Raw genomic sequence first — 24,389 nt, forward strand, 5'->3', positions numbered from 1 at the left:
GGATGCTTCCAACTGCTTTTTATGTCTTTTGCTTGTGTTTCTTCCCATCTCAGCACTGAGAAACTGTATGATGGGCTCCATCATGACACTCTGCGGGTGTCCCAGGCCACCTCTGCCCCTCCAAACAAGAAGTGGACATTATGTAGGCTGATAGTCCGTATCAACAGGAAAGAAGTGATGACCAGAATTAATCTGAAGCACACTAAAAGTGTATTGAAAACTGCTGACCTATTCAAAACTGAAGGTGATTTATTTTCTCACAGAAGCAGGTAAGAGGGAATTTTAGTAACTGCAGAACACATGTAGATAAAACTAACACAAATGGCAAGATATTCCGACTATGGGGCAAGCTTTGCACTTTCCTGTATCATTTTTTTCTTTTCTTAGAATGATTCAGAATATTTCAGATATAAAAAGAGACTAAGAATTCAGTGCAAGAAAAGCTTTGATTCTACTGATACCCACAAACATAGTTTAAAGGATATAAGTAACCCTCTTGAATGCAACAAGACTTTGGAGTTCAATGGGACTTCTCATATGCCTAAAAGATCAGTAACATGCACAAAATTTCTGATGCGTGGAGCTTGAAGAAAAGTCCTTCCCCTAAAGTAAACTGAGACCCTGCTCTCTGCTCATTGCAGCCCAACTCTGAACATCAGTCAGAACTGCAGTCCAACAACACATGACACTGCATGGCATGTTGCAAGTACAGAAGTGGCTTTTTATTCTGCGGAATGATCACACCTGTGTCATTCTCCACAAGTGTAATTATCTTGCTATTAAGAGTAACCTGTAAAGAGATTTTTCTAATATCCAGCAGCTTTAGATACAGATCATTAGCCCTTTCTTCTGTCTTCCCAGTAGCATGCTAACAGAGGATATATTAAACGTAATAAATAACACTTTATGTAACAATGGTTTTGCCAGCACCTGATCTATGGGAACTGTCAGTGTACAGTGTGACACCAGCACTGACAGGCTCCTTTGCAACCTCCATCAAGCCACCAGAACAAGTCAGGATCCAGACTTACTTCCTAGTGGGGCACACTGCTCTTAATACTTCTACTCAGTACAATGTAGATGATCCTACGAAGACACAGGAACAAACTAACTCACTTTCTAGGAAGCGCCTGCTACCTGTTTGGTAACTGCCACAGATGATATCTGCCACACCAATGCAGGGGCTGGTCTGTAAGCTGAGGGGGCCCCTGGCAACACACTGCCTTAAAAAGCAAGACCTGCATATTGATTTGTTGAAATGATTAGGAAAACTAGTACTATGCCCAGGTCATAAGTCACCATCATTAATGCCAACTTGTCCTTTGAGACAACAGCCATGCAAGTGCTGTGAGGTATCTTCAATTTTGCATGCAGATTTTTTTTTGCCAATGTAACTGATTTTCTTCAGCAGTTCACCTTGAAGTGTCTTCTGCTCTGGCAAGGAATATAATACCATGCAACATCCATGTCCTGCTTAATTATAGCAGGAGAATAAAAAGAGGACCAGAAAAGTGAATTAAGATATAGGATCTCACTCCTTTACACTCCCACCACACCTATATTATTTTCAAAAGTGTTTTTAAGGTAACATTTATTTGCATTGAGAATCTGAATGATTATGGTCTTTATCTTTAAATGTGACAGAAGAGAAAGGTGCCTGGAAGTAGAACACAGGAGAACAAGATCGGTAACCTAACCAGACTGTATTTACTGCTTCGAACACTACTATGCGGATTATCACCAGAACTCTGGTAATAAGCTGGCTACAATTAAAATTTAGTACAGATACCATATAAACACTGAAAGCCAAGGACATGCCTATGCATAACGCTGAAAATATAATTCAATCTGACAAGGGACCGGAAATAAAGATTTTGAAAGGAGCCAGTTACTATGGCATCATAGTTTCTATTAAAACAACCAATTATAAAAGAAAACTTGACCTACAGTTGTTAAGGTAAGGAATAGAATAAAAGATGTAATGAGAAAACAATAGATTAATACTGATAAACAAAAACAACACTGTAAAACTACAGCAAACTGAGGAAAATTCTTAGGACATGACTTGAAATACAGATGGAACATTCTGAAGGAAACAAAATACATTTCACATAAACCCACAACCCACCATTTTTAGACAGTGCGTACGTTAATTACTCTACTCCTTCTCTGTAACTGTTAATAAAACCATTTACCTAGATTAGCACCCAACCATCTTTTAAATGGCAAGATGAATTTCATTCTTTACTCTCCCCAGAATATACATTCCCATGACCAGGCCTGCCCCAGCTAGCTACACAGCATGTTTAGTTACATATAAACACACACGCTTGCATCAACGTTGAAGAGCTTTGCTTTGTTATTTACACCATTTACGGAGCATCTCCGAACCCAGCAGTACAAGGAAAATTGTGGAAGGAGCAATTTAGATAGATAGAAATATATCAAAATCAAAGCCATGACTGAAGGAAAGGTTTGCTTATTTATAGTATAAAGAAGTTCTATCTGGTTAGGCTGAGGGCTTTTTCTTGTAGAAATTAAACAGGAAATTACATTTCTCCCCCTCTCCTCCTTATAAAGCAAGGCATTTTCATTTATGATGCCAAAAACCTGATATTTGTAGATTTGTCTGCCATCAGCTGTTAATCAGTCTCATATCATTTATAGGTAGAGGGATATCGTTTGACAGATACAGAAAACAGATATAGAACTAAAGCTGAAAATTACATAAAGACAGATAGATAGATACACATTTTAACACCCTGGAGTACATTTCCAAAAATAAACTAGTCAAATGGGTATCTTCCTAAAAAAGGTGATTGCATAAGCATAATTACACTAAACACAAGTACCTGTACTATCTCTCTGCATGTTATAAATAGCTCAACATTACATTACACAGTCTTATTCCAAAATGCTATTGTTCTAGGTTCATGCCTTCTCTCAGAATCCTTTCAAAAAAGGGCCCCAGCCCTCACTGCCAGCCTAAGTACTATTTTCCTGACGTTGCCATATAACTTTAGAATCCAAATACACTATTTCCCCCTTGCAACCCACGCTGATTATCCAAAAAAAGATTATTCCACCAGTTATGAAAGTTGCTTGATCATATCATTCTTTCTCTATTAATTGCCAGGATCCCTCTTCTTGCTTATGGAGTTTTAATTTTGTAACTCAACAACTTTTTGTCATCTTAGAAAAAACAAGAGGCACATATTTCAGGATGCAATTATAGCAGAAGTGCTGGGGCAAGCTCCTCTTCAGAAACTTTAAGCTGAGACTTCTGAGCAGGATATTGAGCTGCAACCAAGGATCTGAAAAAACCTCCTACCAAGTAGTAGCCAATGGAAGCACTGCAAGATGCACACTGAAACAAGAATGCTGGGTTTTTTTTTTTTCCCCTCCTGTCTTCTTTCTGACATAAAATTCCATTTACTAAATTTGTGCAAAAGGACAGAATTTCATCTTAAGCAACAAGTAGAAAGTGAGCATAAAAAGCACAGGCACTTCTGAGAGGAAGAAGATGAACTGATAATGCCAAGTGCGAACATGTAGCACTGCCTATCCGTGCCAATGCACCACTCAGACAATCTAACCACCACTGTAGATAAAACAAAACATGTATATTTTTCATTAAGTTTTTATATCCATCAGAGGTAAGCAACTGCATGACACAAATTCCAATTTTAATTCATCTGTCATTTAGAGGATAAAACCAGGGGGCAAACCTAACCCAAAGGAGCAAGCCCTTTTGTCAGGAGGAACAGTTTTGTTATATGACAAAAGTACGACAGCACTGTGGGAGGGGACCCTCTGCATGACATTTTGCTGACAGCAAGGGCTTTGCTTAGAAATTGAAGGTACAGATGAGCTGCAGTTTGGACCAGTGCTGATGACAATCCAGATAATATCACCTCCTCAGCTCCATTTCTACATGTTGTACGCATAGTAAGCAATTCTTCCTATATGTGGTATATAATGATCAACGTAACAATTAAAAGCAAACCAGCAGATATTACTTAAAGCTACTGAAATTACATATTTCTAAGAAAATGCAAAGGAGAAACAAACAAAAGACAATCTGAAAAACACTTGTATGCTTTTCTCAATACACAGTACACAAATGAAGGATCTTTCTGCTTCCTGTTGAGTATTTCTGACAAAGTTTATTTGATGCTTAATCCTACAGGGAAACACTTCTTTTTGCTCTGCATCTAGCTTCTGAAATAGGTGTCTACCCATGGTTCAGCTGCTGAAGAAATCAAGTAAATAGATGCCTATTCCCAATGAAAGCAACGCAGCAACCTTTCTTCCCTCAAATGAATGCAAGCACACTTCTCAAGTTCATCAAGGTGTATGGAGGCTGCTAAATAAATCACATTTGCAGAATAAGTAAGTGAGATCTTCCTAATCCATTAAGAAACATAAGATACTACTAAAATCCAGTAATATTATTTCAAATTATAAGAGTTATGAATAATGTAGCACAAGGTATCAGGCAGCTAGAAATGTAGAGAGAGAGGGAGATAAATATCAAAGAAAGGATGGTTTGGGTAAGGAAGAGAAAATGCTGAGACAGAACTTATGAAACTCACATTAGGTTAAAAATCAGACACCCACAAGATAGGTACGTAACTACAGAAAAGAAAAAATTGTAAGTGGGACATTATCTTCATGGTGATCCACAGACATGCATAGAATTACTGCAGACATTTACTGAAATTGACATTAGCCAGCTCAATTATGGATAGCCATATATCTGCTATATCAAGGCTGCAGCATCTGAGCCCAGGGTCTTAGAAATCTGTCTGTATTTAAGCTGCTTCTTTCTGCATAGGCACCCACACTGATTAGGGTAATGGCAGGCTGGCTATGTCCAGACAGGCTGCAATTCCACCTGTGTTCTGTGTCAAAAGATTCAAAGAGGATGAAAATGAGCTCGTGAAAGGATGAAATTCAGAAAAAAAAATCTGAAATACATGTATCAGAGGAAAGTTAAGACTCATGTATAGCAGCTTCTTTAAAAAAGATTATGGAACAGGAAAACAACAGCTAGTACAAGCTGATTACAAATATTATGTCCTTGAGAAGGTTTTACATTTATATATATAATAAAGCAAGCTTTGATCTACTTGTATTTAATTTGCTACATAATTAAAACTGTCCTATAAGCCAAAGTTAATTTAAGCAGTCATATGTTCACCTAGAATAATTTTCAAGAAACCCTCTTCCTCTTCAATTATATTGCCATATGTTAATAGCTTTTAATAGATTTCTTTATTTACATACATGTCATAACTGACCTAAAAGATCAATTTCATAGCATTCAGTAAAGAAGCACCTGTTCTAACTCTCCTTGTAGATAGCAGATTCACAGCAGCTATTACTCTTTTTTTAACTTGCAATTTGTTTTTTTGCATCACTAAGAGCTCAATGCAGTTATTTCCTAAGTGTGCCATCTCTGCTCCATGCTTCATTCAGTAAAAACTGTTTACAGATGCCTTAGTGGTGAGCTGAGCTGTAGGAGCTATAATGCATGAGCTGGATGTGACGGACAGCTTGGCTACATGATGCCTTGCAGGCACATTGTTTTATTTATGTTGCACATTACTGATAACACTAAGGTGTGTGTCTGATTGGCCGACATGGCACTCAGCGAGTAAGAGATTCCCCACCCTTGCTGCCTGCTTTGGTTTCCTCCCAGGGCTGGGACAGGAAATGCGGTGGATGCAATACACGCAACTCCTCAGCCCTCCATAAGCAGCATCAGTGCTGCAAAGGCTACTTAGTTTGGCCACAAACACATAGGTGATTACTAGTTTCTGTTTAAGTGTGGCAGACTTACTGAGAATAAACAGTTAGTTATTTGTTACAGAAAACAAACTATAATTTCCTACCATCAGTGAAATCACAATTAGCATTTGCTCTCCAAATTCTGCTTTTCTGAGCCCTAAAGCTACCATGAAAATTCTAGCTGAAGGCAAACTCTTTTCCTGTGATTTGCTGGGTTTTTTTCTTATTTTTTAAGTTACAATGGTATGAGCCATTCTAGCAAACCCAGATATGAGAATGTGTTGCAGTTTGCATTTCAAAGGGAAAAAGATGGGTATTGGAATAAGGAGGCAGTGTATCTGTGCAATGGAATGGTGTGACCAGAAGCAAGTAGCTGACATTGAGGTGTTTATTTAGAGATTTTCATGGCCATACCCTTTTTGTTGTATTTTACAGTAAGGTAGCACAGGACAGTTCAACTTAAGCAGCAACTGTGGATCCTGAGTTCAGCTGGACACAACCTTGATTTGGCTACAGGCATTTGAAAACATTTATTTATTTATTGCCACCAGAAGAGCTGCTGGGTTGTTTTTTTTTCTTTCTATATAAAGTGTGAGATGTCCCTGCCCATGGCAGGGCGGCTGGAACTAGATGATCTTAAGGTCATTTCCAACCCAAACTTTTCTATGGTTCTAAAGGGATCATTTCTATAAATAATAGAAAATATTTTTGTTATATTTTTATAAGAGAATGTTGAACACACTCAGAAATGGATTCTGGCACAAACAAAATCAATATATTTTCCTTAAAAAAAGAAAGGCTGATACCTGAATAATTTACATACACTTGGCTTAGAGCCCACACTTTAGCATTATTGACTAAGAAAGATGTGTATGCAACAAGCTTTAAGAATTTACTGTTTCTACTCATTTTTCTTAGCTTTTCCTATTCCCAGCATTATTACATTCTATGTTTCTTTTCCCAACTGCAACTTGCCTAAAATATATTGGGCTAAGCAAAAATGTATAGGCAATGGGTCAGACGAGGCTATGGTTCCTCTTTGACATCAAAGCCTATTAAACCCACAATTTCAACAAGAATTACAGAGTTCTTCCCTGTACCTGTATAGGACTCATGCCATATTTGACATGCCTCAGAGTTCATTCATATCATTGTTCTTTCCAAAGCCAGGTCCTAGCTTGAGCGACTCTTCCCCCAGCCCAAGGGAAAAACCCAGTCAGGAGTGGCAGGGAGGCAACAAGACTGATTAAAGAGTCCCTTTGTGCCAGTGCTGACACAACTGGCACTGATGTTTGCATTTGTCTTCATGTGTCTATTGTGTATTAATCTCATCTAACCCTTTTTTGCACAGGCTGCTATTGTAGGGAAATCATATTATTCAGCTTTCTCAGGCTGACATCCTTTTTCTCAAGTCACTTTTTCACAGCTATTTGCATTTACTGTAAGAGCAGACCTCCCATTCCCCAGGCTCTCTAAAGAGAAATGCCAACAAATTCAAGCCCTATAGTTCATTAAAACATGTTCACCTACAGGACCAAAATAAGATGCATCACCTGAACAAATGGTTTTCAGGAAGAAGGGAAACATACCTCTTTTTTTAAAGAAAAGCCAACCTGTTAATTGAAATGAAATTTGTTCATACCTTCTTTACTCTTCATTAAGGTTGTATCTCAACTGCCTGAGTAACAGTAAACTGATGCTATTGACTGACTATAAGATTTCATGCCATGGTCTTGGCAGGTAATTTTAAGTAATAAACAGTCTTGAAATTACTGCGCTAAAATATATTTATGCCTTTGAAAGCACGCAGACACATTGAAACCAAATCCACATGAAGTAAAAGTTAATCTTTTAAAGGTTCAGTGAGTATCTACTTAGATTAAAGTACAATTTCTGAGGACTGGTGCATTTCATGCAAAAAATCCACAAAATAATAAAAATACTAATTATGAATGGAAAACCTCACAGTTGAATATGTCAATCCAGTTAATGAGTAAAGTATTAGCACATATTGCTCTTCTGCTTGCTGAAAAGGAACATCTCACATGCTGTAAAGCTGTGCTTTCAGAGCAAGGATATCCCCTACACAGTGGCTCTGCAGGCAGCTGCATCTGCTTTTGCAGTGCTTATGTGTTTTCAGATAACAATCACACTTGATAGAAGACATAGAGAAAAAAAAAAAGGATTTGAAATGCCTAACAGTAAGGACTGCATCAAGTGAGACAATGGGGTACCAGGAAACATGGAATTCTTATTACACTCCTGCGTTTGCAAAATAGGAAAATCTCCTAAGAAACACAGTTGGTAAGTCAGTGGATTTGCTTCTCGCGTGAGGCTTTGATATAGGTTTTTTAGGTACCTGAAGGTTGTTTTTTGACAGCGCCCTTGTTTTGTTTACAGCACATTGCTGGGATACTCCCTTTGATTCAGCCTGACACACGTGATGTTCCGACAGCTTCTGTTCTGCAGTGCTGCTGCTGCACTAAAAATAGCTTCCGCTTGCTTTGGCTCCACATCTAATTTATGGAAACTCACAGAAAAGAAGGCCCCTGTTAGTGGGTGAGCGACATACGATTTTGCAGCTTGTGCTGTTAATCTCACTTGGCCTCTTGAAACACATCACTGACAATTTAGAATTTAAGCCTGCAGTTAATGGTTAGGGAGAAAGAAGATAATGTTTTATACCTTTCATTTATTTTTAAGGTGGTTTAATAGTAACTTAGCAGAAAACACAGAACAGTTGGACTACGCTACTTAAAAATGCTGAGAATTTGGAATATAAATTTATAAAGGGCTCCTAGTGCCCACAGTTGTTTAAGGGAAAGTGCCATAAAGATTTTCTTAATTGGTTTACAAATTACAGTAAAATTATAAACCTCCTGTTTGCTAGAACAGCTTTCAGATGTTTTATATAAACTTCTTCATTGTACCATGAAAGTCATCATACAAGTACATCCTTCAAGAAATGCTGATTTTACAAACTTTGCCACAAAACCTGGTCTAGTGGGAGGTGTCTCTGCCCATGGCAGAGGATCTGGAACTAGGTGGTCTTTAAAGTCCCTTCCAACTCAGACCATTCTATGATTCTATGAAAACCTGCACGAAACAATATTTTGCACTCACATCTCAACACATATCCAACATGTATCTTTCTCTGAAAAAATCAGTTGATGTTAAAATTCAAATGACAAAGCTAATTTAGAGAAAGTGATTATTTTTCTTTCTATAAAACAATGGGGTTTAATTTTCTAAAGTAGAATTTTTCAGATATTTAATCATAGCACCACATTTAGGAATTGTCACTGGCTGAGATGGAGCCACTTTCAAGTGAAAATGATCAGAAACAGGGGTGGTGTAAGTCTGGTATATGTATTAATGCATTAGTTGTTTAATGGCTGAAATCTGTGAAGACAGGAACAGTGAAGTAATGAATACCACTTCCAGAACTCGAAAGGAAGGCCTATTTTTTATTAAAGTTTTTATGGTGAGTAATGAAGAGAATAAGGAAATTTAGAATCAGATTTTATTTCAGATACGAACTTTTCAGTTAAGGAAACTTCAAAAGGCAATCAGCAGCTTAAGAAGAGAAAGATTTCAATGCTTTAATATTGTAAAAACTTGCAAATAAACTGACTGGCTTTGTCCAGAAAGGCTCCCTGCATAAATTTAGCAGTCTGTTTTTGCAAGCTATCAATTTAAGGATTGGTATTTAATCTGTTATCCAAGTAGGGACATTACTTAGTAACTACCATGGCTAAAAAGGAATTTTCATAAGTCTCAAGAGAAGTTATGATTTATTGACAAAGAAACTCCAGCAAAATCCTGAAACCAGTTCAGGCTGGCTACAGTTAGCTGCTTATGAGTTATATGACTAAGTAATGGTCACAGTGAGTCTGTATCAATCTATTTATGCAAAATATACTGCGCTGTGTTATTGTTAACAAGTCTTCAACAGAACAGACAATTCTTAACTTCAATATACCTTTTAAGTAAACCCTTTTTTACATCCTGCCATGGGGGTTAAAAAAAAAAGACAAAACCCTGTCACATGCACAAACTTTCAGAAAAAGGGCATGGTCTATGAGAAGATGAGAAATAGCAGCTCTGCAGCAGAGTTTTTGTATGCAACTATGTGTGACAGAAAGGGAAAGGAAGAAAGTGAGGAAATGGTATGATTTAATCCTTGCAGGAGTGTCATTTTCCTTTCTGCCCTAACTGTTCAATTCTTTCATTTCCAAGGAGTTGAAAACAAAAGCTTTAAAAGCCTCTTTTTCTATCTGGGGTATATAAACATGAAATTCTGTTTACATTCTTAATTATAAACATGTATTAAAAATCCCTGGTCTGTCTCCAACCTCAAATCAATTTGATAGCATTCAAATCAATGTTTACACTCTGGCACTTGTTGCCTTCACAGCTTCAGCTCTGTGCCTCTATGCTGCTGATAGAAGCAGGAAGCATGAAGTTCCGCAGCCTTGCTGGGTAGTTTAACTGCTAGAAAGCAAAAGAGATGGGATGTAGATCTAAGGTCTTAAGATTTGGAGAGGACAGAGCAGAGGCAGCCATCCCTTTAAACATCTCACACTGCTCTGTTCATCTCTCCTATCAGTGCTAGGATAACAGTATGCGAATACAAAGCCTGGCCCTGCTTTAATATAATTTGGAATGTTACATAAGTGCTTGATAAACAAAGCAGGCAGCTAGAAATGAGATAACCTAGCCATGTGTATATTCAGCTGACTACTTACTTAGATTCCCAGCTACTATGCTGTGACTGTGATGAAGTGAAAGAAAATGGCTGTAAATACCAACCTCTAAAGGCATTCTTGTATATTTTAGGACACCCTAGTTTTTAACACCATCTGCAGGATAAACATTGTCAACGTTTTTTATTTCCTTTTTCTCCTATGCTTCTGAAGAGTAAAATGGTTGGCAATATAGGAGGCACTTCAAAAGCATCTCCTACCTACCCACAGATACACAGGATTGGTCACATCTTTCACATGCACCCTTGGAAATGTACTACAAACTACATATTTCTCAGCTTTGCAAAGTTAATACAGAACAGTAATTAGGACGGAAGTTGCAAGGCACATTATCTAAATATCCCACTGCACAAAATACACATAAAATGTCATGAAAGATCACAGGAAAAAACTCAGATGCCATTTCTAATGTATATCCTTCTTGGTCACGTGAGAAACATTTAAAGCAATGTTAACTGCATCTGTTGTCTTATTGCTGAATGAAAATAAAGGCCATGAAAATAAAAGCATGGAAGCAAACTGACCCAGCTTCATACTGATCAGCAATTATTGAACCTAGTATATTCCTAGTCAATTAAAAACCTACTTTTAAAAAAGTTTACAAATACTTTAAAACAAAAGCACACTGCTCCAGAATAGCAGCTAGAAAAGCCAGGGAAAGGAAAGAAAGAATGCATGGGAAGTGCTGATAAAAGAAGACCCACACAAAATGAAACAAACCAAGAACCCCAAATGAGAATTTAAACATAAGCTACACTTCTAGAAGTTATCTTAGCTGTACTAAAAATATACATCAAAATGCCCACTACTGCTATCTGAAGCTCCCTTCTGTTGGGCCCTCTTCCTTTAGAGCAAACAAAGTCGTAGTAATTAGCTAGCTTTCTTCCAACTTCCCCTGTGAATAAGATCCGCTTGTGAATGTAAGTGGTCAGCCACTGCTACCAGTTCTACAAACTTCCACATTTCTCTAATTCTACTCATTCTCTTGCCTTATTATATTTCTAAGTGGTTTAACATCACATGCCAGTATTTTTCATAACTCCTTAGAGGGGTGGCTGTTACTTCTCACCCATCACCTTCTCAGGTTAGGCAGGAAGCATCATCCAAAAATTATACATTTCTTGCAAATCAAGGAAAAAAAGACAATTCTGATCTTTTATACACAATATGATGGGATTTGTACTTTCTCAAATATTAAAACCTTTTTAAAACCACAAAAAATTTTTGGCTGCCCTACACTAAAATAAGGGAAGCACATTCTCCCAGCTGCCACTTGTTAAGACAAATTTTCAGGGTTTTTTTTAATTATTAAGAAAATAAATATGTAATTTTTTATGCACGTGTCCCTAACTGATGGAAGGAAATTGCTTGCCGTGAGATTTATGAAACATGCCCTGTGACCATCTGGTTACCTGCTGCAGAGTTGGGGTTGATGAAGAAAAGGGATGGATACAGGGTCATATTCAACCACCTCCCTCCTTTGCGGCCAGAGAAAGGCTTTATTGACTGTAATTCTGTGCTTTGGTTTCTCTCAGGCTCAAGTATGAGGAGAAACAAAGAACAAATCTATTTATTCATGCAATTCTAAAGGACTGACATGGGTCGTCTAATCACCTGCACCAGGATGGGTGAGGTAGGAGTTTTTGGAGTGAAGTTTCCTTAACTGACAGAATGTAATCTTGAGACTGGGTGGCAGGGTCCAGTTCTGCCACCTCTCACAACTAAAGGTCTGGCAGCAGCTATGACCGTCACCTCCAAATGTGGTCAGGAAACTGGCTGCAACAGCGGATGCACCAGGCAGGCCTGAGGACCTTCATCTCTATGCAAGGTGCAAGGCCATCTGAATCCCCTCCCGAGTTCAACATGTTAGAAGCAGTAAAATAAAAGCAAGTCAATGCAGCATGCACAGTGTAGTGTAGCACACTGTGAAACTGAAAATAAGACAAGGCATACCTGCAAACTACACAGATGTTGGCTGATGCAAGTCTGTGCAATGTGCAATCAGTGTTTCCCATAAAGAGCTACCGTGTAATTCGAATATACTACCATTTGTGCTATACCTTTCAGGCCTCAAAACTCTTCTAGTAGAGTTATCTTTGAATTTCCATAGATATGCTTATTTAGGAGGACTAGCTGCCACAGATGCACAGATCATTCAGTGCATGGGCAATGCCTCCTATTCTGAGCTGGAAAATAACAGTAAAAATAGCAAGGACAACTGAAAATCTGGTGTTAACTCTGGGAACTGTTCAACTAAATACAGACATGATTTATGCTGGGACCACTTGCTGTGTGACAAAGAAAACAGTATAAGCCTCACCAGTGGAAAACAAGTTTACGTTAAGAGTTACCATTATTGCTTTCCTTGCCAGTTCTATCATATCATGAATAAAATATGTAGATCTCTTCCCAGCAGTCTTCAACTACCAACTAAAGCCATGGGAAGAAAATACTTATTTTAAGATGATGAAGTATTATACGACAGTGAACCCCTACACTGTTTGTGTCCTTACACCATAATAGATTTCCCTATAAAAATCAAAGCCACCCAAAAGAGATTTTTAAAAGGTAAGCTCAAGGAGATAGCTGATAAAAAAAAAAGTAAAGAAGATTGAGCCAGCTTAAAGAAAGAGTATTTCTGAATACAAAAAAAACTCCCAAAACCAACAAACCCAAACAAACAAAACCAAAGAAAATAACTTGTGCTTTAATCATAGGCTTTTCAATTCCTACAAAAAGTCCCTTTTCTTTCTGAAAGTCGTCTCCTCTAACTGCAAGATTTTGCTGCACCATTTGCAGTACAAGGGGCAACCAGCCCGACACAGAGAGGGGCTGCACTGGCTGCATGTGTAGAGATTGCAAGGGGACTGCTCCACTGCTAACGATACAAGAAGTCCCCACCACAGCCTGTGGGTGGAGATTACCGTTCTCCAAGGCCTTGCCTGGAGAATGAGCCTTTCTGGAAAACTGTCTTAGGAAGAGCCCTTTTATCAATGCAGCCATACTGATCAAGGGTATAACTCTTCTCACACTCTTCTTCCAATAAAGAAAAAAACCAGCCTCCTAGGAAAAATAGCCAAGCCCGTCTGTAAGACACAGTCCATCCACGTCTACTGCTTAGCATGCCTAAAATGGACAGATGGCAGGTGAAATTGTTGTATAATCTAATCAGCAGGAAACCAAATAGCATATATAATCTTAGCAGTCAGTCATTCAGAAGGACACTCCATTCAAACGGTGCCTACCTGCACTGTATTTAATAAAAGAGATGCCTTCCTGTATCTATTCTAAATGCAATAATCATGGATTATACAGCATTATCCATTTTAGGGACAGATTACTGCATCTAACAATTGAGACCGCTGGATGGTCACTTTCTCCCTAGGCTGCTGGATCACTGGAAATCCATGGCTAACAGCCCTTGTACGAGCTCTCATAAGAGAAACGGAGATTATACTGGTCTGCTGCATTAACTATGCTTTTAAAATGCAGCATGAACTAGCTACTGGGTAACCTTTTGAAAACAATATTCTTTGGTGAGCTAAACACACTTGGGTGCTTTCTTACCATCTATCTTGGCTCTTCTCAAGCACCTTCATGGAAGACGCTCTTTCTATTAAGAGGAGCAAAGACTCCTAACTTTGGCTGGCTATATTATGTTTGTTTTATAGTCTAAAGCAAACAACCCTCAAAGTCATTACTGGAAAATATCTACATAAATACCTACATTGTCCCTGACAGTCCTATAAGTGCTAACATTAGTCATAGACTTACCACATTTACAAGCTCTTTGGTGTACATATTTTACAGTGAGCAACTCAGATTTTGTCTACACTTGGCACACAGTAAAAATACACTGACTACCAAACACAGTTTTACTGGTAGCATAGATAGGGAAAATGGTACTTAATGACATTTGAATTGGTCACAGTTTACACAATGGTTTGTAAGCACATTAAAGACAAAACTGTCAGTAACTGTCTTCCAACACAGTGTATTTTCCCAGTGTGGTCAAAGAGTTGAACTGGTTAAGGAAAAATGTTCCTCAATCATTTTCTAAGTTTTCCTCTCCTGCTTAGGGGATCTTGCAACAACCTGTGCATTGCAGATTAGGTAGGCTAGTTAGGCTGCTTAACTTACGCTCTATCCTTCATTCTAATAAGAATATTTTTCTAAAACCTTGAAAAATCTGCAATATTAAGCAAAACAATATTTAAATTATAAAGAGGAACTAAGAGATTTTGGCTGCGTTCATTTTACTTTCATTGAACCTTGATTATTAGGATTCATATCCCAGTTCTTAGAAACTTACAATTTGGTCTCATCTAAAGCTGTAGTAAAACGGAGCAGTTCATTTGATGTGCTGTACAAAGAGAATTGAGAAGGAGCAGGCCTGTATCTGTACTGCACCAAACACTTCCCAGGAAGTAATGAAGCTTTACTGATACTTTTGAGACAGAATAATGATGTCTTTGCAAACAGTGGTGCTAATTATTGTTTCACAGTAATCGAAAGACAAACCAATACCTCTGACCACACTGTACTGAAAAAGTCTGGGACTCCTCCACAATAACCTTTAATATAAAATACAGTAACAGTTTTTGTCCTCACAGATAGCTAAGCTGAAAGACACGGATAAAATACCCCAAGGCCAAGCCAGGTAATACATTCTTGAGTAAAGCTACACCTCAAAGCTCTTTTTCCTGATCTAGTTTACCCTTTTGTTTTCCCTGTGCAAATAAGAAAGACAAAAATCATAAAACCCCAAAATAATGCTTAGCAGATACCAAAAATCAGCATGAAACATGATTACAGACAGCTCTGAGCAGCTCATGAACTGAGAAATCAAACAATAGCACGTGTTCTGTGAATTGGACACCAAGAATTCCCTTGACTCCTATTCCTATAAGCAAGCTACTGAGAAACACTGACATTTGGGCAATAAAAAAAACACACCAAGAGAACACTGATTTCCCAATACAACTGCCATTGTAGCTTTCCTAGCTGTAAAACGATTCCTTCTCTCCATCTCCACTGCTGATTTGTCACAGCTTCTTCAACCAGTGCTGACAACAGGCCATTCACATCACTGTGCATTGTATTGCAGTTTTAGACTGATCCAAAACAGTATCTCAAGCTACAACAAAGAAAATACAAAGCAACATACCATGATTTCTGAACAGGGAGATGGGGAAGAGAAAGAATGCTTTCAATTTAGTCCTGTTCTTCGACTAGAACAGAAAATTACAAACAGAATAGCCAAAAGATCCCCAAACCTGTATAATTTCACTAAATGCACTTACCAACAAGCCTGCTGCAAAAATGACAGAGATGATCAGTGAAAAAACAGCTTCCGTACTGTTCTATCTTACCATAGTTCGACAACTTGTACCACCAGAACAAAAATCAACCTTGAGCTTTGTGAACAGAATACAATGCAACATGAACAGTCATTCTAAGAAACTAAAGCCAATTTACCTCTAATTCAATCTTACACAAGAACAGAGTCATGCAGTGACCTGGAATGATTTTTGTTTTTAAAATGGAGAAGCGCTGCTGCTTATAGTAGTCTAGAACACATACAATACTGGACTATAATACTTTTTGTTTTAAGCCTGCAGAACATCTCTGTCATTATCTGACTGCAGTATGAAGCTGCATATTTGGCTCTATACCACATCTCAGTATACTCCTCTGAAAGCCATCACCTCCAAATAACCCACGAAATATTTATGAGTTGGAGCCTAAACAGTGCCTTGGGGAGGGAATGGTATAGGGGAAGTGATACAGGGGACGGAAGACAAGATGAGGGACAAAGAGGCAGATTCCTGTTTAGGGCAGCAGCTAGGCAAGGGCGAGGGAAAGAAAGCAGCCTATTTTCAGAGCTTCTCAAGTTGGTAGCAGATCTGGAAGTCAAGTCTCTGGGGAGAAATATTCTGTACCTTCACATGTGTAACACATGTTGCTCATACAACTATATATATGGAAAACAATGTTTTTGGCAATGCAGAAAATTGCAACTGGTAAGTCACTCCCAGCTCAGAGCACTGAACAAGGTATGTAGATGAGTGAGTCAGATCTGAACAGATGTATTACATGTAACCTAGAGGAGAAAGGCTTTGAGAAAGGTCTTGAGTTCAAACACGTGAGCAGCTCCAGGGAAGGCATGCAAAACCCAACTCAGGGCCTCATCATGGAACAAAAAGACAGTGAAAGAGCTGCCAGTGAAGGGAAGCACCTCTTTGGCCCCTGCTGTGCCACGCACAGTCTGCTGTCACATTCCCTGTCACTCAAAATCTTCCACTGTTGATGGAAAGTGTTTTTGTTGCTTTTTCTGTTAGCAACTGTATTGAAAGTTAATGAAATTCTATTAATTTTCCTTCCTTCTCACTCCTTATTGGCCTCTAGCACATAATAAACAGAAGATCTCAATGCTTTTTTTACTTTCACCTTGAGAAACAATTACAATTTGATTATTTCACCTCTTAACAAAAGAGTAATAGATCAGGAGTCCTCACATTCCTCAGAAATGAGTTTAAGTGCTTCACCCAACTGGGCACTTTAGGGTTTAAAAATTTCAGCTGAGGCCATGTAATTGGAGAAGAAATACTCCTTTCATTTGAAAAGGTAGTTTCTTACAGACAAAGAGTACTTCATACAAATAATTATTTAAAAGGATTATGGGTCTAGGAAGCTTGATTCCTGAAACCAGGTTCTACTTGTTACTTTATTTCTCTAAGGTTGTCATAATCTGAGAAGGAGGTATGTTACCTACCTACTTTATATAAAAGCAGAAATGCATATGAAATGTAGTATATGATTTGTCAATAGTGTGACTATTTATGCACACTGTGCACCGTTTGGGAATTTCCAACATATTTCAGTGGGAGTTTCTGACGGATTCTGTCCACTTGAGAATCATGAAACAGGAATGGATTTAGTAAAAATTGAAAACATCTGTTTTGAAAGAAATGCTTATTTCTCCTTTTTTTCTCTTGTTAGTATGCTTTGTCTTATAAGTGAGTGCATACCTTTATAAGTGACGTGGTACGGTATGTGAAGACCTTGGGGTCTTCTCAGCCACTATCTTATGAACTGCCTTGTGGAAACAATTTTCAGTGTAGGTCGAGAGTGCCAAATGCATTGTACTGAATCCTCGTGGGGATATGGTAAGGGTTTGCAAATGTCCACAACACTCATACGGTTTTCCATTATTTCCCTATTGGATTTATGGCTGACTCCTAGCAGAAAGCAGAACCATTTCAAAATGCATGGAGTACTGATTGTACTGCTGAAGCTGATCTAAAATGAAAGTATTTGACCTTCTCTTCTGCCTTTTCCTTCCCTAAACTCAATCTTGTAGTTCCTCTGGAAACTGTCTTATCTGTCAAGCATGCCCAGGATCTAGCACTTACTGAGCAAATTGCTACATATGACATTCTCTTACTTCAATGCAAACTATGAAGAAGGAATCACATGCCAAGATAGAATGGAACTGCCACAGTAAGAATTATGCAGAAAGCAGACACTATCAAGATATTCATTATAGAAAAATGAAAAGAGACCCCAACTGTGGTATGACCAACAGAAAAATATAATAGCATTATACACTACCAATATTAAGGTAATTTCAAATTTAGGTCAGGTGCATCTAGTAATGGTCTGTTCCCCAACAGGATGCAGTGGAAAAAAAAAATCATGTAAGAACTTCTTCAATGTATAAATGCAAAGCCTTTAGTTAATAAAATACGCTACATTGCTCTCTAGTCTTTGCAGATACATGATATTTTCTGAATGAACAGCCCTGCATTCTGCCTATGCAGATCACATAAAAAAGTATGAAATTACTAAAAAACCGTCTAAGGAGGCTTGTGAATAGTAGACAGAATAAACCAACTTTACATATTGAAGTCACCTTACTGTGATTGACTAAGCTGACACATTACCTATCTCAAGAGCTCAGAGGCCTCTATCACAGCAAATGGCCAATCTGTCAAGAATAAAACAATAAACAAACAAAACATAGTTGAATAAATAAATAGATCTGCAGTTATTATTCGCAAGTGGAGAGAAGAGAGGAAAATATGTCAGCTTACAAATTTAATCAAGACCACAACTCAGTCATAGGTCTGTGCGCTTACACAGAGGAAATAGGACAATGAAAATAAAATCCAAATATGCTGATTCTGCTCAGAAGAAGCCAGTGAGCCCTCTGAAGAAGTCATGATCTCTGCAACAGGTTTTGGGGGTCTTTTATGGAGGTACAGGGAAATACTGTTATGCCTACAGAGCACTGTTCTAGTTTGTCTTTTTTACAGCAGGCTTATTCACTGTTTTCAGGCAAAGAGGACAGTAACACGTCTGTTAAAAAAAGGCCACCCCCCAGTGCTCTGAGGTACACAAAGACAACTCCAATCAATCCTAGTAAGAGGCGGAATGAAAGTGGGACATTTCACTTGGATAGCTTCTTCTGGTTTTCCTCCAGAAAAAACTGTAGTTGTGCTCCTAGCGTACTAGGGTAGAAGATACCCATCTTCCAGAACAATGAGGCTACATGATATGAAGAAACCTGTCTGGCTCGTGAAGAAAGACATTTGTTTTAAGCTCATCACACAGGCTGAAGGGCTCAGAAGATTAAATATTCTGGCACTGTCCTTCAATTACTCACTTCCTAAAGAAATGCACAGAATACTTACAGATGAATATTTTTTGCTGGACTTTTTTTCCTTGTTGTTAAAACCAGTTCTCTCTATATTTCAGTTTTTGTGGTCTTCTGTACATATCTGATGATTTCACAGTATCAACACTTAACGTTTATTGCAACCATCTTTTAGCCAGGCTAGGTAACTCCTTGGCATGTAGCCGTGCATTTAGTCATGTTTCTGAGCACCCTCATGTGTTCTGCTCTTTTCCCTAGCAAAGTTTCTCTTTGGTTGTTTTCAGGATCTTATGTAGTGATGGGATTTTTTCCTTCTCCTCCATATCCATTCTGCTCATTTCCACCAGGACACAGGTTAAACTCCTCCAGACATTGTGCAATCTCAAACATTTAACATTTGCCTTCGTTAAACAGACATAAGAGACTACTACTGGCAAAGTTATGTCTTGGCCCAATGCTTTAAGACTGCATTCCTGCCCAGAAATACTCAGTGCTTTATTATTTTTGCTCTACTCATAAAACTTTATCATCTTCACCCACCTACAATCTTTCTTCTTCTCTTCATCCTCTAAATAGGTATAACTTGTTTACAACTTATGTAAGAGCATTCCTAAAATCAGTTTTAATCATCACATAATAGTTTTTTCAATATATTGGGTATTATGATAAGCTCCTTGCCAGTGGTACAGAATAATGTATTTATAAACAAGTTAGACAATTTCTGTGAATAAGATTTAATAAAGGTCTCACCCTTGCCATTTTTACATAATGTAATTTGTTGATTATTACTTTTGAAGTGCTATCAGGTTAAAACCCCAAAGCTAACCCCTCCCTGCACCTCGTGAGGATTAACCCTATGCTACAGTACAGGTTATGGGATGACCTACTGGAAAGCAACTCTGCAGAGGACCTGGGAGTCCTGGTAGACAACGAGTTAACCATGAGCCAGCAATGTGCCCTTGTGGCCAAGAAGGATAGTGGTATCATGGAGTACATTAGGAAGAGTGTGGCCAGCAGGAAAAGTGAGGTGATCCTCCTGACTCTACTCTGCTCTGGTGAGGCCTAACTCAAGTACTATGTCCAGCTCTAGGCTTCCTAGTTCGAGACAGACAAGGAACTACTGGAGAGGGTCCAGTGGAGGGCTACAAAGACAATTAGAGGGATGGAGCATCTCTCCTATAAGGGAAAGCTGAGAGAGCTGGGCCTGTTTAGCCTGGAGAGGAGACAACTGAGAGGGGGTCTTACCAATGCACACCAATATGTTTAGGGTAGGTGTCAAGAGGATGGGGCCAGACTCTTTCCAGTTGTGTCCACAAACAGGATAAGGGGCAATGGGCACAACCTGAAACAGTGAAAGTTCCATCTGACTATGGGGAAAAACTTGACTTATAGGGTGACAGAACACTGGAATAGGCTGCCCTGAGAGGCTGTGGACTCTTTCTCTGGAGACATTCAAAACCTACCTGGAGGCAATCCTGTACAACCTGCTCTAGGTAAACTTGCTTTAATAGCCGGTTGGGACAGCTGAGCTCCAGAGGTCCCCTCCAAGCCTAACAGTTCTGTGATTCCATGATTCTGCATAACAGTGCTCATCAACACTCTACTGCTCTTTAACAAACTATTTTTTTAATAATTGCTATAGTAGCATTCTTTTCCACTGCTTAATTTAGGCTTAAATTAAACTGTGTAAAACCCCACCATTATAACAAACATTTCTAATTAAATTGGAAAGAATACTTTTACAACAGACACAACTGAAACAGTTTATCTGAAGTTAAATAAACTTCAGAAAAATTCTGGCAGCATCATTGTTGTCTTGTATCAAAACGGACAAAATTAGCTTTAACTTAATTAGAAGTAAAGACACACACTCAAACTGCTTAGTCTCCCAGTCTTATTTGCCTTAAAACTGGGATTACAACCAAACTGACAAATACCACGACTCTACTTTGTTTAGTCTGAGGTGTAAAATTTCTTTTTCAAGCATAGGTGCTTAACCTTTACATTCTTCCAACACAGTATAAACTGTATTTTATTTTCCTATTTCTTAACTTCTGCATTCCACCATCTCCCTTTTTTTTCAAATCTGTTGGTGCAGCATTAATTTATAAAAACACCACCCCCCAAAACCTGGTTTCTTGTAGATCCTAACATAAATAAGGTTGTATCAGTGCAGGGGAGCCTGTGTACACAGAGTCTGGCCAGTGAGTAGTTGCTTAAGGAGGAAATACGATTCTAGGCCTTTCCTTATTCTATGGTGTAAAACTATCTACTTGAAAATAGAAAAGCTGGCCATCTCTAAGAGAAGAAATCCATGAGGCATTCAATTAAAGTTGAACCCCAGGTTAAAATAATTTGACAGTATCCCATCTAAGCTTCCATTAAATTTTCAGTGCTCTTATTTCTTTTTTAACAATCCAACTAAGAGTTATTATACAGTTGTTATATTAAATTTATCATTTCACATTAGGTTAGATTTAACAGAATGTGGAGCACACTTTTCTCTAGAGCATATTAAAAAAAAATCCATCCGAAAAAGAATTAAAATACATTTGCGTTATATAATGTTAAGCTTATTAATAGGCAAACTTATTCTTTAACCAACTAATCTCTTCCACTGTTCAGTATGTGTGCATGAGAACATGCACGCACGCTCAACAATGCACTGCACATGAACAGACTGAACTAAATTCTGTATCAAACAACATAAGCTGGAGAAGTGGAGTAAGTATAAGTGACTCTTAATGTCCCCTGCAATATAATGAAGCTGGCTTTGGTCATAGTTTACTCTTTCTCCCACGCATACACTGGAAGAGTCCTAAACCAAGAACAGTATATAAATAACACCAGAACTGACAGAATGACCTACAGCTTCCTTCTGAAATCTACTCGTAAATCCTGCATGCAGATTCTAGATAACCAACATCTGCAGTTTTATTTCATTTGAAGACACTTCGAGATGCTGACACTGAGCAATGAATCCCTATCAGGACTTCTGGAATTAAGATGTCTCAGCATGATTACTGTAAGCAATGCTTAGTTTGACTTGAAAGCAGGGCATACACAGGCTTTAAAGTTCTCTTTTTCCTTTAAAAAGACATCATATTATTTATAATACACAAATTTCAAACAAAACATCCCTCAAAGTCCAGTCCTACAGAGAAGCCTTCCTTTCCTCCTACTCAATATCCCAGATTCTGGCTGTTTTTACCAGTCACACTGGCCCCCTGTGCCAGTTCCCTGACTCAGCCCTGAACCAGTACTGATTCACTTCTGTCCTCACTGATGTGATGTAAAATAAACAGTCTTTTACAATAAATGCAACAGAATGCTCTTTGTTTTAAAGGATAGTTGGTATTAGTGCTTTAACAGTGTACACACTGAGAGTGATGCTGTCTTTATTCTTTAGCTACTTTTTGCTCAGGCTCTAAAAGTACTTGAAATGTACATTACACATACAATTCCAAAAGCCTCTGAAAGTCTACAGTTTACCTCTGCAGAAGGGATATGGAAAAATATAATCCAAATTAAATATAGGATACTAGCATAGAAAACTAAATGCAGACAAGCTCAGTTGACAGAGCTACTTGTAATCTCTAATTCACATATTTCCAAATGGGGCTGAGTTGCTGTGTTATACCAACATGTGCTGCACTTACTACTGCACCCTGTGTGCAAACAGGAAAAAAATAAATTAACAAAACCATTTGTCAGGCATTCAGGAAAACATGAAAAATATTGTTGACTAAGGAGGAAAGAACTTTTTCCTCAACAGAATAAAGTCAGCTTTGCTATGCTTTTCAACAGAAACTAGGAATGTCTAATAAAATATCTTGAAGAGTCTAAGTGTACTTTCATGCATTTGTCATAACTTTGCTTGGTCTTAAGAATTTATTACTACCTTAAATTGAGGTTAAGGAATATTTTATGCTTTTCTGCCTTATATTTTCAAAACTTAAGAAAACAGACTGTCAGGCACATGGAAGCATTTGGAAAAGTGTATGGTTTAATTTTATGTTTGAGCAGCCCATCAAGGGCTGTTTAAAGGTGTCACCAATGGTAACTAGCTAATAGGAAAAAATATTTGTCATATTTATCTTTAAAAACAGAGAGGGTGTTGTGTTTATAAACTATTTTATCTCTTATTTTATAATTGAGAAATATTACTGTCTTCTCTAGGTATGGAAAGCATTTGAGAATTAAAATGAATAAAACAGGCTGGTATGTGCCTGTACGACACACTGGCTGTTTGTGAATGGTATCTTCTTACTGCTACTTGCTCCAAACTCAGAATACAAAGGCATTATGGAGGTTTCTACAGCTATTTCTTCTTCCACATTTTTGTACTTCTGACAGTACTATAACATCATGGTCACATTCTGATTACCAAAATTAAGACAGAACTGTTTGAGTCTAATAATTTTTTTCATAAGTGAGGGCAAAAGGGAAACAACAATAATAATAAAAAACCCACACAGCAACAAACAAAAAGGTTATTTTAGAGAATTCCTACTGCATATTTTAAGAAACCACAATTCTGCCTCTTAAGAGTACGGTTTACTAATTAGTAAACAGTGAAAACATTAAGCGTTACAGACTGCAGAATGACTTTTGTCCTACCTGGCAACTACCTCTGTTTAGAAGAGTCACCGGTAAGGCTAAAATAATTACTCTATAATTACAACCCCCCTCTTTTTTTTTTCTATCACTAAATAAAAATTTACTGGTTGGTTAAGGTTTATAGTCTAGATCAGGTAAGTGGAGAAAACCTGTTCATGAATGAACCAAACAAAATTTGGCTGAAACCCTTCTCTCCAAGATTGAATAACTGCAAAGAAAAAGCACTTGAGGTATGTCTTTTCTATGTATATCAGCTCAAATATAAAATCAATTTTCTTTGGCCAAGCTCACATCCCTTATGTTTGCTTTCCTGAGAACTCACATAATTGAGTTTTATTAGCCCAAATGTTTGTGTAGAGACCAATTTAGGCCTTCACACTTAAGTATATCAGTGGCATATTTTATCAGGGAAAGAAGACAGACAAACTGGGATAAAGTACTGGCTGAGGGCAGGGTTCCCCTACATCCTTGGATTACTTTCTATACTGAGGAACTCAGTGAGCCGAAGTCCAGCCCTTCCCACTAGGACCACCCGTGCATGGACACACTGC

The 24,389-nt window shown here is 38.0% G+C and overlaps 2 protein-coding genes across 5 annotated transcripts in view; both read right to left on the minus strand.

Annotated features, from left to right (window-relative positions):
* TUBB6 (tubulin beta 6 class V) overlaps positions 1 to 21,343 on the minus strand; it is a 154,381-nt gene extending 133,038 nt beyond the window's left edge. The window contains exon 1 of the mRNA XM_061357437.1: positions 21,337 to 21,343. The gene's annotated coding sequence lies outside the window, so the exon portion shown is untranslated. The remainder of the gene's footprint in view (positions 1 to 21,336) is intronic.
* The window catches only part of GNAL (G protein subunit alpha L), a 194,842-nt gene that overhangs the window by 28,868 nt on the left and 141,585 nt on the right, over positions 1 to 24,389 (minus strand). The gene's annotated exons all lie outside the window — the stretch shown is intronic.

This window comes from Neopsephotus bourkii, unplaced genomic scaffold (assembly GCF_033783945.1).
Source record: "Neopsephotus bourkii isolate Nb327-2 ecotype Australia unplaced genomic scaffold, CSIRO-AGI_Nbou_v1 NB_894, whole genome shotgun sequence".
Lineage (NCBI taxonomy): Eukaryota > Metazoa > Chordata > Aves > Psittaciformes > Psittacidae > Neopsephotus > Neopsephotus bourkii.